Consider the following 15243-nt stretch of genomic DNA (forward strand, 5'->3'; position numbering starts at 1 on the left):
TTTATGAGGTAATAACTCAGGAATGCTTCAACGAATCCTAGTGATTCTGAGACTGTTTTTTCGAGACATATTGGGCTTCATGTTAGTGGTAAATTTAGGTCGATAATTTTTTGCGTGTATTTGTGAAAAAAATGGAAATTTGGTGAAAATTTTGAAAATTTTGCAATTTTCAAATTTTGAATTTTTATTCTGTTAAACGAGAGAGTTATGTGACACAAAATAGTTAATAAATAACATTACCCACATGTCTACTTTACATCAGCACAATTTTGGAAACAATTTTTTTTTTTGCTAGGAAGTTATAAGGGTTAAAATTTGACCAGCGATTTCTCATTTTTACAACAAAATTTACAAAACCATTTTTTTTAGAGACCACCTCACATTTGAAGTCAGTTTGAGGGGTCTATATGGCTGAAAATACCCAAAAGTGACACCATTCTAAAAACTGCACCCCTCAAGGTACTCAAAACCACATTCATAAAGTTTATTAACCCTTCAGGTGCTTCTCATAAGCAGAAGCAACATGGAAGGAAAAAATGAACATTTAACTTTTTAGTCACAAAAATGATCTTTTAGCAACAATTTTTTTATTTTTCCAAGGGAAAAAAGAGAAACTGGATCCCAAAAGTTATTGTACAATTTGTCCTGAGTACGCCAATACCCCATATGTGGGGGGAAGCACTGTTTGGGCGCACGACAGGGCTTGGAAGAGAAGAACTGCCATTTGACTTTTTCAATGAAAAATTGGTTCAATCTTTAGCGGACTGTCATGGTTCCCAATGGCAAGGAAACGTCAGAGAACTTAAACTACAGACTAGCTCCTGGGTGATGGAATCTCGAGCTGACCGTGAGCTAAACCTACCACACAACTAACAGTGGCCGGGTGGCGTACCTACGTTTTATCCCTAGACGCCTAGCGCCAGCCGGAGGACTAACTAACCCTAGTAGAGGAAAAGACAGACCTGGCTTACCTCTAGGGAAATTCCCCCAAAAAGGAGACAGAAGCCCCCCACATATATTGACGGTGAGTTCAGAGGAAAAGACATACGTAGTATGAAGGTAGGTTCAGCAAAGCGAGGTCCGCTTACTAGATAGCAAGAAGATACAATAGGGAACTTCACGGTCAGCTGAAAACCCTATTAAAATACCATCCCGAAATTACTTTAAGACTCATGTGTCAACTCATGACACCGGAGTGGCAATTTCGGCCCACAAGAGCTTCCAGCTACAGAAAAATAACATAACTGTGAACTGGAACAAAAATGCAAAACAAACTTAGGACTAAGAGTCCAACTTAGCTGATAGTAGTCTAGAAGCAGGAACATGCAACAGAAAGGCTCTGGTTACATTGATGGCCGGCACTAGAATAACTGAGCAGCAAGGCTAAATAGGATACACCCATATCCAGATGGAAACAGGTGAACAGAGAAAGTGAAGCACACAAGTCCAGTACCACCAGTGACCACCGGGGGAGCCCAAAAACCAAATTCACAACAGCGGACACCACGTCACGTTTGGAGAGTCCTTGTGTGCCTCAACATTGAAGCTCCCCCACAAGTGACCCCATTTTGGAAACGAGACCCCCCAAGGAAGTTATCCATATCCATAGTGAGCACTTTGAACCCCCAGGTGCTTCACAAATTGATCCATAAAAATGAAAAAGTATTTTTTTTTCACAAAAAATTTCTTTTAGCCTCAATTTTATCATTTTCACGTGAGCAACAGGATAAAATGGATCCTAAAATGTGTTGGGCAATTTCTCCTGAGTACACCTATACCTCATATGTGGGGGTAAACCACTGTTTGTGCACATGGCAAGGCTCGGACGGGAGGGAGCGCCATTTGACTTTTGAATGAAAATTTAGCTCCAATCGTTAGCAGACACCATGTCGCGTTTGGAGTGCCCCTGTGTGCCTAAACATTGGAGCTCCCCCACAAGTGACCCCATATTGGAAACTAGACTCCCCAAGTAACTTATCTAGATGCATAGTCAGTACTTTGAACCCCCAGGTGCTTCACAAATTGATCCGTAAAAATGAAAAAGTACTTTTTTTCACAAAAAATTTCTTTTAGCCTCAATTTTTTCATTTCCACATGGGCAACAGGATAAAATGGACCCTAAAGTGTATTGGGCAATTTCTCCTGAGTATACTGATACCTCACATGTGGGGGGTAAACCATTGTTTGGGCACACGGCAGGGCTCGGAAGGGAAGGAGCGCCATTTGACTTTTTGAATGAAAAATTAGCTCCAATCGTTAGCAGACACCATGTTGCGTTTGGAGAGCCCCTGTGTGCCTAAACATTGGAGCTCCCCCACATGTAACCCCATTTTGGAAATTAGACCTCCGATGGAACTGATTTAGATGTGCAATGACCACTTTAAACCCACAAGTGCTTCACAGAAGTTTATAACGCAGGGTCGTGAAAATACAAAATAATTTTTCTATCCTCAAAAATTATTTTTTAGCCTGCAATTTTTTATTTTCACAAGAGTAACAGGAGAAATTGGACCATAAAAGTTGTTGTCCAGTTTTTCCTGAGTACACTGACACCCCATATGTGAGGGGAACCACTGTTTGGGCACACGTCGGGGCTCGGAAGGGAAGTAGTGATGTTTTGGAATGCAGACTTTGATGGAATGGTCTGCGGGCATCCTGTTACGTTTGCAGAGCCCCTGATGTCCCTAAACAGTAGAAACCCCCCACAAGCGACCTGATTTTGGAAACTAGACCCCCCAAGGAACCTATCTAGATATGTGGTGAGCACTTTGAACCCCCAAGTGCTTCACAGAAGTTTACAATGCAGAACCGTGAAGATAAAAAATCATTTTTCTTTCCTCAACAATGATGTTTTAGCAAACAATTTTTTATTTTCACAAGGGTAAAATGAGAAATTGGACCCCAATATTTGTTGCACAGTTTGTCCTGAATATGCTGGTATCCCATATGTGGGGGTAAACCACTGTTTGGGCGCACGTCAGGGCTCGGAAGGGAGGGAACACCATTTGACTTTTTGAACACAAGATTGGCTGGAATCAATGGTGGCGCCATGTTGCATTTGGAGACCCCTGATGTGCCTAAACAGTGGAAACCCCTCAATTCTAACTCCAACACTAACCCCAACACACCCCTAACCCTAATCCCAACTCTAGCCATAATCCTAATCACAACCCTAAACCCAACACACCCCTAACCACAACCCTAACCCTAATCCCTAACCCTAATCCTAACCCTAATCCCAACCCTAACCCTAACCCCAACCCTAACCACAACTTTAACCCCAAAACACCCCTAACCCTAACCATAACCCTAACCACAAGCCTATTCTTAACCCTATTTCCAACCCTAGCCCTTTTTCCAACCATAACTCTAATTCCAACCCTAACCCTAAGGCTATGTGCCCACGTTGCGGATTCGTGTGAGATTTTTCTGCACCATTTTTGAAAAATCTGCAGGTAAAAGTCACAGCGTTTTACTGGCAGATTTACCGCAGATTTCCAGTGTTTTTTATTCGGATTTCACCTGCGGATTCCTATTGAGGAACAGGTGTAAAACGCTGCGGAATCTGCACAAAGAATTGACATACTGCAGAAAATACAACGCAGCGTTTCCGCACTGTATTTTCCGCACCATGGGCACAGCGGATTTGGTTTTCCATAGGTTTGCATGGTACTGTAAACCTGATGGAACACTGCTATGAATCCGCAGCGGCCAATCCGCTGCGGATCCGCAGCCAAATCCACACCATGTGCACATAGCCTAACCCTAACCCTAGTTCTAACCCTAACCCTAGCCCTAAACCTAGCCTGTTATGACCTGGTGGTTAAGAGGCCACACCGATATGACCTGGTGGCTAAAACGCAACATGGGACGAGATCTGAGAAGGTGGTATCTCTACTGACCGCAATCCCTAATCCTAACAACAACACTAGTAATAGCCGTGGGATGTTCCTGACTCTCCCTAGACACCTCTTCACAGCCTAAGAATTAACTACCCCTAAAGAAGGAAATAGAAAGCTATCTTGCCTCAGAGAAAACCCCAAAAGGAAAGATAGCCCCCCACAAATATTGGCTGTGAGTGGAGAGGGAAATGACATACACAGAAATGAAATAGTTTTCAGCAAAGGAGGCCAATACTAAACTTGATAGACAGAGAGAAAAGGATACTGTGCGGTCAGTATTAAAAACTACAAAAATCCACACAGAGTTTACAAAACATGAACTCCACACCGACTCACGGTGTGGAGGGGCAAATCTGCTTCCCAGAGCTTCCAGCTAGCCTGAATATGACATAGTGACAAGCTGGACAAAAAGAGACATATTTGCAAAGCAATAATGTCCAAAGCAAATGGACGAACAAGAACTAGCAGAACTTATCTTTTGCTGACAAGGACAGGCCATATTAGAAATCCAAGGAGTGAACCAAATCCAACCTAAGACATTGACAGCTGGCATGAACTAAAGCCCAGAGCAGGTTTAAATAACAAACCCAGGCAAGGCGATCAGTGATGGCAGCTGCTACAGCTACCTAAAGGAGCAGCAGTTCCACTCGAAACCACCAGAGGGAGCCCAAGAGCAGAACTCACAAAAATACCATTAGCAACCACAGGAGGGAGCTCCAGAACGGAATTCACAACAGTACCCCCCCTTGAGGAGGGGTCACCGAACCCTCACCAGAGCTCCCAGGCCGATCAGGACGAGCCAAAATGGAAAGCACGAACCAAATCGGCAACATGAACATCGGAGGCAACAACCCATGAATTATCCTCCTGGCCATAACCCTTCCACTTGACCAGATACTGAAGCTTCCATCTCGAAAAACGGGAATCCAAAATCTTCTCCACCACATATTCCAATTCCCCCTCAACCAACACCGGAGCAGGAGGATCAACGGAGGGAACCATAGGTACCACATATCTCCGTAACAAGGATCTATGGAATACATTATGAATGGAAAAAGAAGCTGGAAGGGCCAAACAAAAAGACACCGGATTGATAATTTCAGAAATCTTATAAGGCCCAATAAAGCGAGGCTTGAACTTAGGGGAAGAAACCTTCATAGGAACATGACGAGAAGACAACCAGACCAAATCCCCCACACGAAGCCGGGGACCAACACACCGACGACGGTTAGCAAAACGTTGAGCCTTTTCCTGAGACAACGTCAAATTGTCCACCACATGAGTCCAAATTTGCTGCAAGCTGTCCACCACAGAATCCACACCAGGACAGTCAGAAGGCTCAAGCTGCCCTGAAGAAAAACGAGGATGAAAACCAAAGTTACAAAAAAAAGGCGAAACCAAGTTAGCAGAACTAGCCCGATTATTAAGGGCAAACTCGGCCAACGGCAAAAAGGTCACCCAATCATCCTGATCAGCAGACACGAAGCATCTCAAATAGGTTTCCAAGGTCTTATTGGTTTGCTCCGTTTGGCCATTTGTCTGAGGATGGAATGCTGAAGAAAAAGACAAATCAATGCCCATTCTAGCACAAAACGACCGCCAAAACCTAGAAACGAACTGGGAACCTCTGTCAGACACAATATTCTCCGGAATACCATGCAAACGAACCACATGCTGAAAAAATAATGGAACCAAATCAGAGGAGGAAGGCAACTTAGGCAACGGTACCAAATGGACCATCTTAGAAAACCAGTCACAAACCACCCAGATGACAGACATCTTCTGAGAAACAGGAAGATCAGAAAAAAAATCCATGGAAATATGCGTCCAGGGCCTCTCATGAATAGGCAAAGGCAAAAGCAACCCACTGGCTTGGGAACAGCAAGGCTTAGCCCGAGCACAGGTCCCACAGGACTGCACAAAAGAACGCACATCCCGTGACAAGGAAGGCCACCAAAAGGACCTAGCCACCAAATCTCTGGTACCGAAAATCCCGCTCCCAATGGTGACGAAGACAGGCGAATATGCCCCTTCTCCAAAGACTCCTTTACATAACTCTGCATAGCGGCATGCTCTGGCACAGACAGATTGAAAAGTCGGCCCTTAGGGAACTTACAGCCAGGAATCAAATTAATGGCACAATCGCAGTCCCTATGAGGAGGCAGGGAACTGGACTTGGGCTCATCAAATATATCCTGGAAATCCGACAAAAACTCAGGAACATCAGAAGAAGGGGACGAGGAAATGGACATCAAAGGAATATCACTATGTATCCCCTGACAACCCCAACCAGTTACAGACATAGATCTCCAATCCAGCACTGGATTATGTACCTGTAACCATGGAGAACCCAGCACAACAACATCATGCAAATTATGCAACACCAAAAAGCGAATATTTTCCTGATGTGCTGGAGCCATGTACATGGTTAACTGTGTCCAGTACTGGGGTTTATTCTTGGCCAATGGCGTAGCATCAATCCCCCTTAAGGGAATAGGGCTTCGCAAAGGCTCCAAGGAAAAACCACAGCGCTTGGCAAATTCTAAGTCCATTAAGTTCAGGGCAGCGCCAGAATCCACAAATGCCATAACAGAAAAGGACGACAATGAGCAAATCAGGGTAACAGACAAAAGAAATTTAGGCTGTACAGTACTAATGGTAACAGACCTAGGGACCCTCTTAGTACGCTTAGGGCAATCAGAAATAACATGAGCAGGATCACCACAGTAAAAACACAGGCCATTCTGACGTCTGAATTTCTGCCTTTCTGCTCTAGTCAAAATCCTATCACATTGCATAGGCTCAGGACTCTGCTCAGAGGACACTGCCATATGGTGCACAACCTTGCGCTCGCGCAGGCGCCGATCAATCTGAATGGCCAAAGACATTGACTCATTCAGACCAGCAGGCGTGGGAAACCCCACCATAACATCTTTAAGGGCTTCAGAAAGACCCTTTCTGAAAATCGCTGCCAGGGCATACTCATTCCATTTTGTGAGCACAGACCACTTTCTAAATTTCTGGCAGTATACTTCTGCTGCTTCCTGACCCTGACACAGAGCCAGCAAAGTTTTCTCTGCCTGATGCACAGAATTAGGCTCGTCATACAGCAATCCGAGCGCTTGAAAAAATGCGTCAATATTGAGCAATGCAGGATCTCCTGGCTCAAGGGAGAATGCCCAGTTCTGCGGGTCGCCACGCAGCAAATAAATAACAATCTTCACCTGCTGAATGGGGTCACCAGAGGAACGGGGTCTCAGAGCAAAAAACAATCTGCAATTATTTTTAAAATTCAAAAACTTAGATCTATCCCCAGAAAACAAATCAGGAATAGGAATTCTAGGCTCTAATACCGGAGTCTGGACAACATAATCTTGGATACTCTGTACCCTTGCAGCGAGTTGATCCACGCGCAAGGACAGACCCTGAACCTCCATATCAGCACCAAAATCCTGAACCACCCAGAGATTAAGGGGAAAAAAAAGACAAAACAAGCTACAAAAGAAAAAAAAAATGACTCAGAACTTTCTTTTCCCTCTTTTGAGATGCATTTAACACATTGTTGGCCAGCTGTACTGTTATGACCTGGTGGTTAAGAGGCCACACCGATATGACCTGGTGGCTAAAATGCAACATGGGACGAGCTCTGAGAAGGTGGTATCTGTACTGACCGCAATCCCTAATCCTAACAACAACACTAGTAATAGCCGTGGGATGTTCCTGACTCTCCCTAGACACCTCTTCACAGCCTAAGAATTAACTACCCCTAAAGAAGGAAATAGAAAGCTATCTTGCCTCAGAGAAAACCCCAAAAGGAAAGATAGCCCCCCACAATATTGGCTGTGAGTGGAGAGGGAAATCACATACACAGAAATGAAATAGTTTTCAGCAAAGGAGGCCAATACTAAACTTGATAGACAGAGAGAAAAGGATACTGTGCGGTCAGTATTAAAAACTACAAAAATCCAAGCAAAGCTTACAAAACATGAACTCCACACCGACTCACGGTGTGGAGGGGCAAATTTGCTTCCCAGAGCTTCCAGCTAGCCTGAATATGACATAGTGACAAGCTGGACAAAAAGAGACATATTTGCAAAGCAATAATGTCCAAAGCAAATGGACGAACAAGAACTAGCAGAACTTATCTTTTGCTGACAAGGACAGGCCATATGAGAAATCCAAGGAGTGAACCAAATCCATCCTAAGACATTGACAGCTGGCATGAACTAAAGCCCAGAGCAGGTTTAAATAACAAACCCAGGCAAGGCGATCAGTGATGGCAGCTGCTACAGCTACCTAAAGGAGCAGCAGTTCCACTCGAAACCACCAGAGGGAGCCCAAGAGCAGAACTCACAAAAATACCATTAGCAACCACAGGAGGGAGCTCCAGAATGGAATTCACAACACTAGCCCTAACCCTAACCCTAACCCTAACTCTAGTTCTAACCCTAACTCTAGTTCTAACCCTAACCCTAGTGGGAAAAAATCTATATATTTTCTTTATTTTATCATTGTGCCTACGTATGGGGGTGATAAAGGGGGGGTTCATTTACTATTTTTTTATTTTGATCACTGTGATAGGTTTTATCACAGTGATCAAAATGTACCTGGAACGAATCTGCCGGCCGGCAGAATCGGCGGGTGCACTGCGCATGCGCCCGCCATTTTGGAACATGGCGGCACCCATGGAGAAGACGGACGGACACCGGGAGGCTCCGTAAGTATGAGGGGGGGGATCAGAGCATGGGGGGTATCAGAGCACAGGGGTGGGATCGGAGCACGGGGGAGTGGACAGGAGGACGGGGAAGCGGACAGGATGACGGAGGGGAGCGGAGCACTGGATGGAGGACTGGGGAGGAGATCGGTGGCGGTGGGGGGCAGATCCGGGTTTCCAGCCATGGCCGATGATATTGCAGCATCGGCCATGGCTGGATTGCAATATTTCACCAGTTTTCATAGTGAAATATTACAAATCGCTCTGATTGGCTGTTTCACTTTCAACAGCCAATCAGAGCGATCGTAGCCACGGGGGGGGTTCACCCCCCTCGGCTGAAGTACCACTCCCCCTGTCCCTGCAGATCGGGTGAAATTGGAGTTAACCCTTTCACCCGATCTGCAGGGACGCGATCCCTCCATGATGCCACATAGGCATCACAGGTCAGATTGGCACCGACTTTCATGACGCCTACGTGGCGTCATAGGTCGGGAAGGGGTTAATGCACACTTGAAACACACTGCTTGTTTGTGTACTGTCATGGGAAAGTCTAAAGAAATCAGGTAAGATATCAGAAAGATAATTGTGGACTTCCACAAGTTTGGATCATCCTTGGGTACAATTTCAAGATACCTGAATGTGCCTTGTTCATTTGTACAAGCCAGTATACACAAGCACAAATAAGATGGGAATGTCCAGCCATCATACTTCTCAGGAAGAAGAAGGGTTCTGTGTCCCAGAGTTGAACATGCTTTGGTACAACATGTGCATATCAACCCAAGGACAAAAGCAAAAGACCTTGTGAAGATGATGGCGGTAGCTGGTAAGATTGTGTCAATATCCACAGTGAAACAAGTACTGTATCAACATGGGCTGAAATGACACTCTGCCAGGAAGAAGATATTACTCCAAAAGAAACATAAAAAATCCAGATTAATGTTTGCAAATGCACACAGGAATAAAGACCTTAATTTTTGGAGACATGTCCTGTGGTCTGATGAAACTAAAAGTGAACTTTGTCGGCATAAAGACCAACGTTACGTTTAGAGGAAAAAGAGAGAAGCTTGGAAGCCTAAGAACACCATCCCAACTGTGAAGCACGGGGGTGACAGCATCATGTTGTGGGTTTGTTTTGCTACAGGAGCGGACTGGTGCACTTCACAAAATAGATTGCATCATGGGAAAAGAAGATTATGTGGCAATACTGAAGCAACATCTGAAGACATCAACCAGGAAGTTAAAGCTTGGACAGAAATGGGTCTTCCAAATGGATAATAACCCGAAGCATGCTGCCAAAATGATAACAAAGTGTCTTAAAGGGAACCTGTCACCTGAATTTGGCGGGACAGATTTGCGTTCATATGGGCGGGGTTTTTGGGTGTTTGATTCACCCTTTACTACCCTGGCCGCAATATTGGTGTGAAGTTCATGCTGTGTCCTCTGTAGTGCACGCGCAGTATGCTTTGTCCAACTGCAGGCAAAGCCGAAAAGCATTAGTGCGCATGCTCCAGTGCACTATGTCCCGGAAAACAGCAAAATACTTCCGGGACATAGTGTGCCGGCGCATGCGCACTAATGCTTTTCGGCTTTGCCCGCAGTTGGGCAAAGCATACTGCGCATGCGCAAGGCAAGATTGCCTTGCGCAGGCGTGTACTACGGAGGACACAGCATGAACTTCACTCCAATATTGCGGCCAGCATGCAGCCAGCGGGTATGTAAAGGGTGAATCAAACACCCGAAAACCCCGCCCATATGACCGCCAACCTGTCCCGCCAAATTCAGGTGACAGCTTTCCTTTAAGGATATCAGTATGTTGGAGTGGCCATCACAAAGCCCTGATCTCAATCCTATTGAAAATATATGGGCAAAGCTGAAAAGGCAGGTGCGAAAAAGGCGACCTACAAACCTGGATCAGTTACATCAGTTTTGTCAGGAGGAATGGGCCCAAATCCCATCTATTGTGAGAAGCTTGTGGCAGGATATCCCAAACATTTGACACAAGTTATTCAGTTTAAGGGAAGTGGTACTGAATACTAATTAAATGTATGTAAATGTTTCAGTTTGCAGTAAGTAATAAATATGCCTTAAAACATTCTCTCTCAATATCCTGGCATTTGGCAAATAATAATTATGGCAATCCTAATTGACCTTAAATGGGAAAGGTTTATTATGATTTCATGTCAGATATTGAGAAAAACATACATACCATGTTTTCCGGCGTATACGACAACTTTTTAACCCCTGAAAATCTTCTCAAAAGTCGGGGGTCATCTTATACGCCAGGTACGGCATGTGCGGAGCTCTAAGTTCGTCGCATATAGTGCAGGGAGCGGTCCCGGATGGTTCCCAGGGTCTGGAGAAGAGGAGTATCCCCTTCAGGCCCTGGGATCCATATTTGTGTAAAAAAAAAGAATAAAAATAAAAAATATGGATATACTAACCTTCCGCGACGTCACAAAGGTCCTTCGCGGCGCACAATGCATCAATGGAAACATAAGCCGCCGCATGCACCGCTGAGAGCCAGGAGAACTCCGGGGGCCGTCGGAAGGTAAGTATATCCATATTTTTTATTTTTATTCTTTTTTTTACATGAATATGGATCCCAGGGCCTGAAGAAGAGTCTCCTCTACTCCAGACCCTGGGAACCATCCGGGACCGCTCATTGCACACGCCATATAAGATGACACCCGGTGTATAAGATGACCCCCGAAAAGTTGGGGGTCATCTTATACGCCCAGTCGTCTTATACGCCCAGTGGTCTTATACGCCGAAAAATACGGTATATGTATTTTTATAAAGTGTATGTAAACTTCTGGTTTCCACTGTGTGCATGTATGTATGTATATACTGTATATAATTTATTTTTACTCATATATTTTTTTCTAGTTCTATATGTTGAAATGTTTATGATGAATATTACATACAGAAACTAGTGTAGAAAGCGTCCTATTTTGGCGGGTTTAGTTTTATACCTGACTAAAGAAATTTTTAGACAATTAACAAGTATTGCTTCTTTGTACTTGTCACATCCACTTTACATGCACTTCCTTACCATTTTCTTCCCTAGACCTTTCAAATTGTCTGCGTCTTAAAAAAAAAATATGTGGATATTCCTTTCCTTTAAACTTCAATGCAGTCTGAGACTTAACATCTCATATTAGCCTTAACAGCGACTGTCGTAGACCAGCTGGCACCACCAACAAAAGGGAAGGTTCTGACACTCAGTGAAGATGCTTTGTTTGAGTGGGCAACAAAGAATTCAAGGAAAGACCTATTATTAACAGCGGTGAGACCAGATTTACCATTTGATTAATCACTGGAGTCACAGTCAAAATTTAGTTAAAGCCGATTATAGCAAAGGAGACCTGTGTTAGTTCATTAGCTGAAGGAGGCTTGTAATTAACCTTCTTCCTTCATTAACTGTTTCTAGGGGAAAGAAAACACAAAAAAGTAATATATTCTGTCTCTGGTCGTTATTGTTTTTGTTGCCTGTCATAGTACACATTGTGTTTTCTGTGTTTTTCTAATCTTTAGTGACACACTCATTTTTCAAATCCTTCAAAAGAGATAATGAGAGGTAACATAGTGTTTGATCTTTTTTCATAATTATTGCAAGGAGAAATCAATATGCTACTGAGAGGTCACCAATTTCCGTAAGCTTTCCTAACGCAAGTCTATGATTCTTGCCTCTAAGGAACTATACAGCTCTCAGACCAATTACAGTAGAGACTTGGATTTCAGTCTTCTTGAAGATCACCAGTGGGTCAGTACACATCCTGTCCAGTGACAGAGAGCAGTGCAGTTAATAAGTACTTTGCTGGATGTAGATGTCTCTATATTTTTCTACTGAGACGCTGCATTAGGGAGTGACAGCAGGAACGTCTCCGCTCTGGCGTCAAACAGTCCCTTGACCATGCATGCAATTTCAATTATTACAAGGCAATGCTACAAGTATGAACGTTGGGATAAAATAAAGTAATTACATCTAATTAGGCAGCAGAAAAAAAATGGTGGCCTGCCCGAGCTTTGCTGCCTTTGTTGACTTAACACAGGTAATGAATGAAACTTCAAAGTAGAACGGGATGATTATTTCAGAGGGAGACACAGATCATTTTGTGAAGTAAAACAACATGTTTCTTCTTCAGGAATCCAGATAAATATGTTTTTGTCTCTTAGCAAAAAGACGTTAATGACAGAATAAGATATCAAGTTCCTATGGTGAGGATGTTTGACAGACACTTCAGAACTATAAAAGAAACTTTCAGTTTTAATTGTATAGCAGGAAAATGGCATCCAGATCCCAGTGCTAAAGAATCCTGATAAGTAAGCTGTTTTATTCTGAACATTGTGTGGGAATAAAAACCTGAGCAGTGGGTTACAATATACAGTATATTGTATGCACTGCCTTTAAGGAAAAAATAGCCACCATGGCTTGTAAGGTGATGTTCACACATTCTGTATTTGATCAGTATTTGTAAGCCAAAATCAGGAGTGGGGAAAAAACTCAGAAGTGGTGACATGTTTCTATTGTTATTTTCTTCTGATTGTTCCTCTCCTAGTTTTGGCTAACAAATACTGATATGAAATGCTGACCAAATACTGAACATGGGAATGTAGACTAAACTAGTGATTCACATTCCTAATTAGAGATGGGCGAATCCGAACAGTAAAGTTCGGTGTCCGTACCGAACACCTAATGTACATTCATGGACCCCGAACACGGACTCTACCAGGAAGTTTGTGCTACTGTTTGGGTTTGGGACCCCAAACACTAGGGTGTTTCTCAAGCTGTCATCTGCATGACAGCATGAGAAATACTGGCAGCTCTGATCGGCGGTAAGATCATCACAACCGGTCAGAGCGTTGCACCTCTCATGCTGTCAGATGACAGCATGAACCGGCAACTGTGACCAGAGGTGAAAAATTTACCTCCAATCACAGGCATTGGCTGTTGGGACTAGTAGTCCCATCAGCCGATGCCTGATGTTGCTGATAACAGCGAGAGCAGGCGCCGCTGATGGGAGTATTCATCAGCAAGCGCCTGTGCTATAAATATATAAATGAAAAAAATGGCATGGATTACCCTATATTTTGGATAACCAGCATGGAAAAACAAACAGCTGGGGGCTGCAACCCTCAGCTGTTAGATTTAGCAATTATATCAAAAATAAAGTGCTGGTACCCCATGCATTTTTAAAAAAAATATTTATTTAACCCCTTCACGACCTTGGGGTTTTCCATCTTTTGCGATTACGTTTATTGCTCCCTGTCTTCCCAGAGTCATAACTAGTGTTGAGCGATACCGTCCGATACTTGAAAGTATCGGTATCGGATAGTATCGGCCGATACAAGAAAAGTATCGGATATCGCCGATACCGATACCCGATACCAATACAAGTCAATGGGACGCCAAGCATCGGAAGGTATCCTGATGGTTCCCAGGGTCTGAAGGAGAGGAAACTCCCCTTCAGGCCCTGGGATCCATATTAATGTGTAAAATAAAGAATAAAAATAAAAAATATTGATATACTCACCCTCTGACGCGCCCTGGTTGTAACCGCCAGCCTCCGTTCATAAGAATGAGCGCTTGAAAGTCCTTAGATGACATCGCGGCCTGTGATTGGTTGCGGAGCGGTCACGTGACCGCAACGCAACAAATCACAAGCCGTGACGTCATCTAAGGTCTTTCAAGCGCTTGAAAGTCCTTATATGACGTCGCGGCCCGTGATTGGTCGCGGAGCGGTCACGTGACCACAACGCGACCAATCACAAGCCGTGACGTCATCTAAGGTCTTTCAAGCGCTTGAAAGTCCTTAGATGATGTTGCGGCCTGTGATTGGTCACGGAGCGGTCACGTGACCGCTCGCGTGACCAATCACAGGCCGTGACGTCATCTAAGGACTTTCAAGCGCTCATTCTTAGGAACGGAAGCTGGCGGTTAAGGTCCAGGCTGCGTCGGAGAGGTGAGTATATCAATATTTTTTATTTTTATTCTTTATTTTACACAGTAATATCGATCCCGATACCGATTCCCGATATCACAAAAGTATCGGATCTCGGTATCGGAATTCCGATACAGCAAATATCGGCCGATACCCGATACTTGCAGTATCGGAATGCTCAACACTAGTCATAACTTTTTTTAGTTTTTTAGTCAATATGGCCATGTGAAGTCTTTTTTTCGTGGGACGAGTTGCACTTTTGCACTTTTAGTTTTACCATATCATGTACAGGAAAACGACAAAGAAAAATTCAAACTGCGCTGAAATTGCAAGAAAAGTACAATTCATTTTTTTTTGTTTTTTACCATGTTGACTACATGGTAAAACAGCCATTATTATTCCCCAGGTCATTACGAATTTGCAGATACAAAACATGTATAGGTTCTTTTTTAAGTGTTGAAAAAAAAATCCAAAGTTTTCAAAAAATAAAAATGTTGCCATTTTCCGAGACTCGTCATGTCTCTATTTTTCAGGATCTCGGGCTAGGTGAGGGCTTTTTTTTGTGTACCAAGCTGGTGTTTTTATTCAAGTGATTTTTGGATAGATATGATCTTTTGATCGCCTGTTATTGCATATTATTGCAATGTTGCAGTGGCAAAAAAAAAAATTCTGGCATCTTGATTTA

Source organism: Ranitomeya variabilis, chromosome 4, assembly GCF_051348905.1.
Source record: "Ranitomeya variabilis isolate aRanVar5 chromosome 4, aRanVar5.hap1, whole genome shotgun sequence".
Classification (NCBI taxonomy): Eukaryota; Metazoa; Chordata; class Amphibia; order Anura; family Dendrobatidae; genus Ranitomeya; species Ranitomeya variabilis.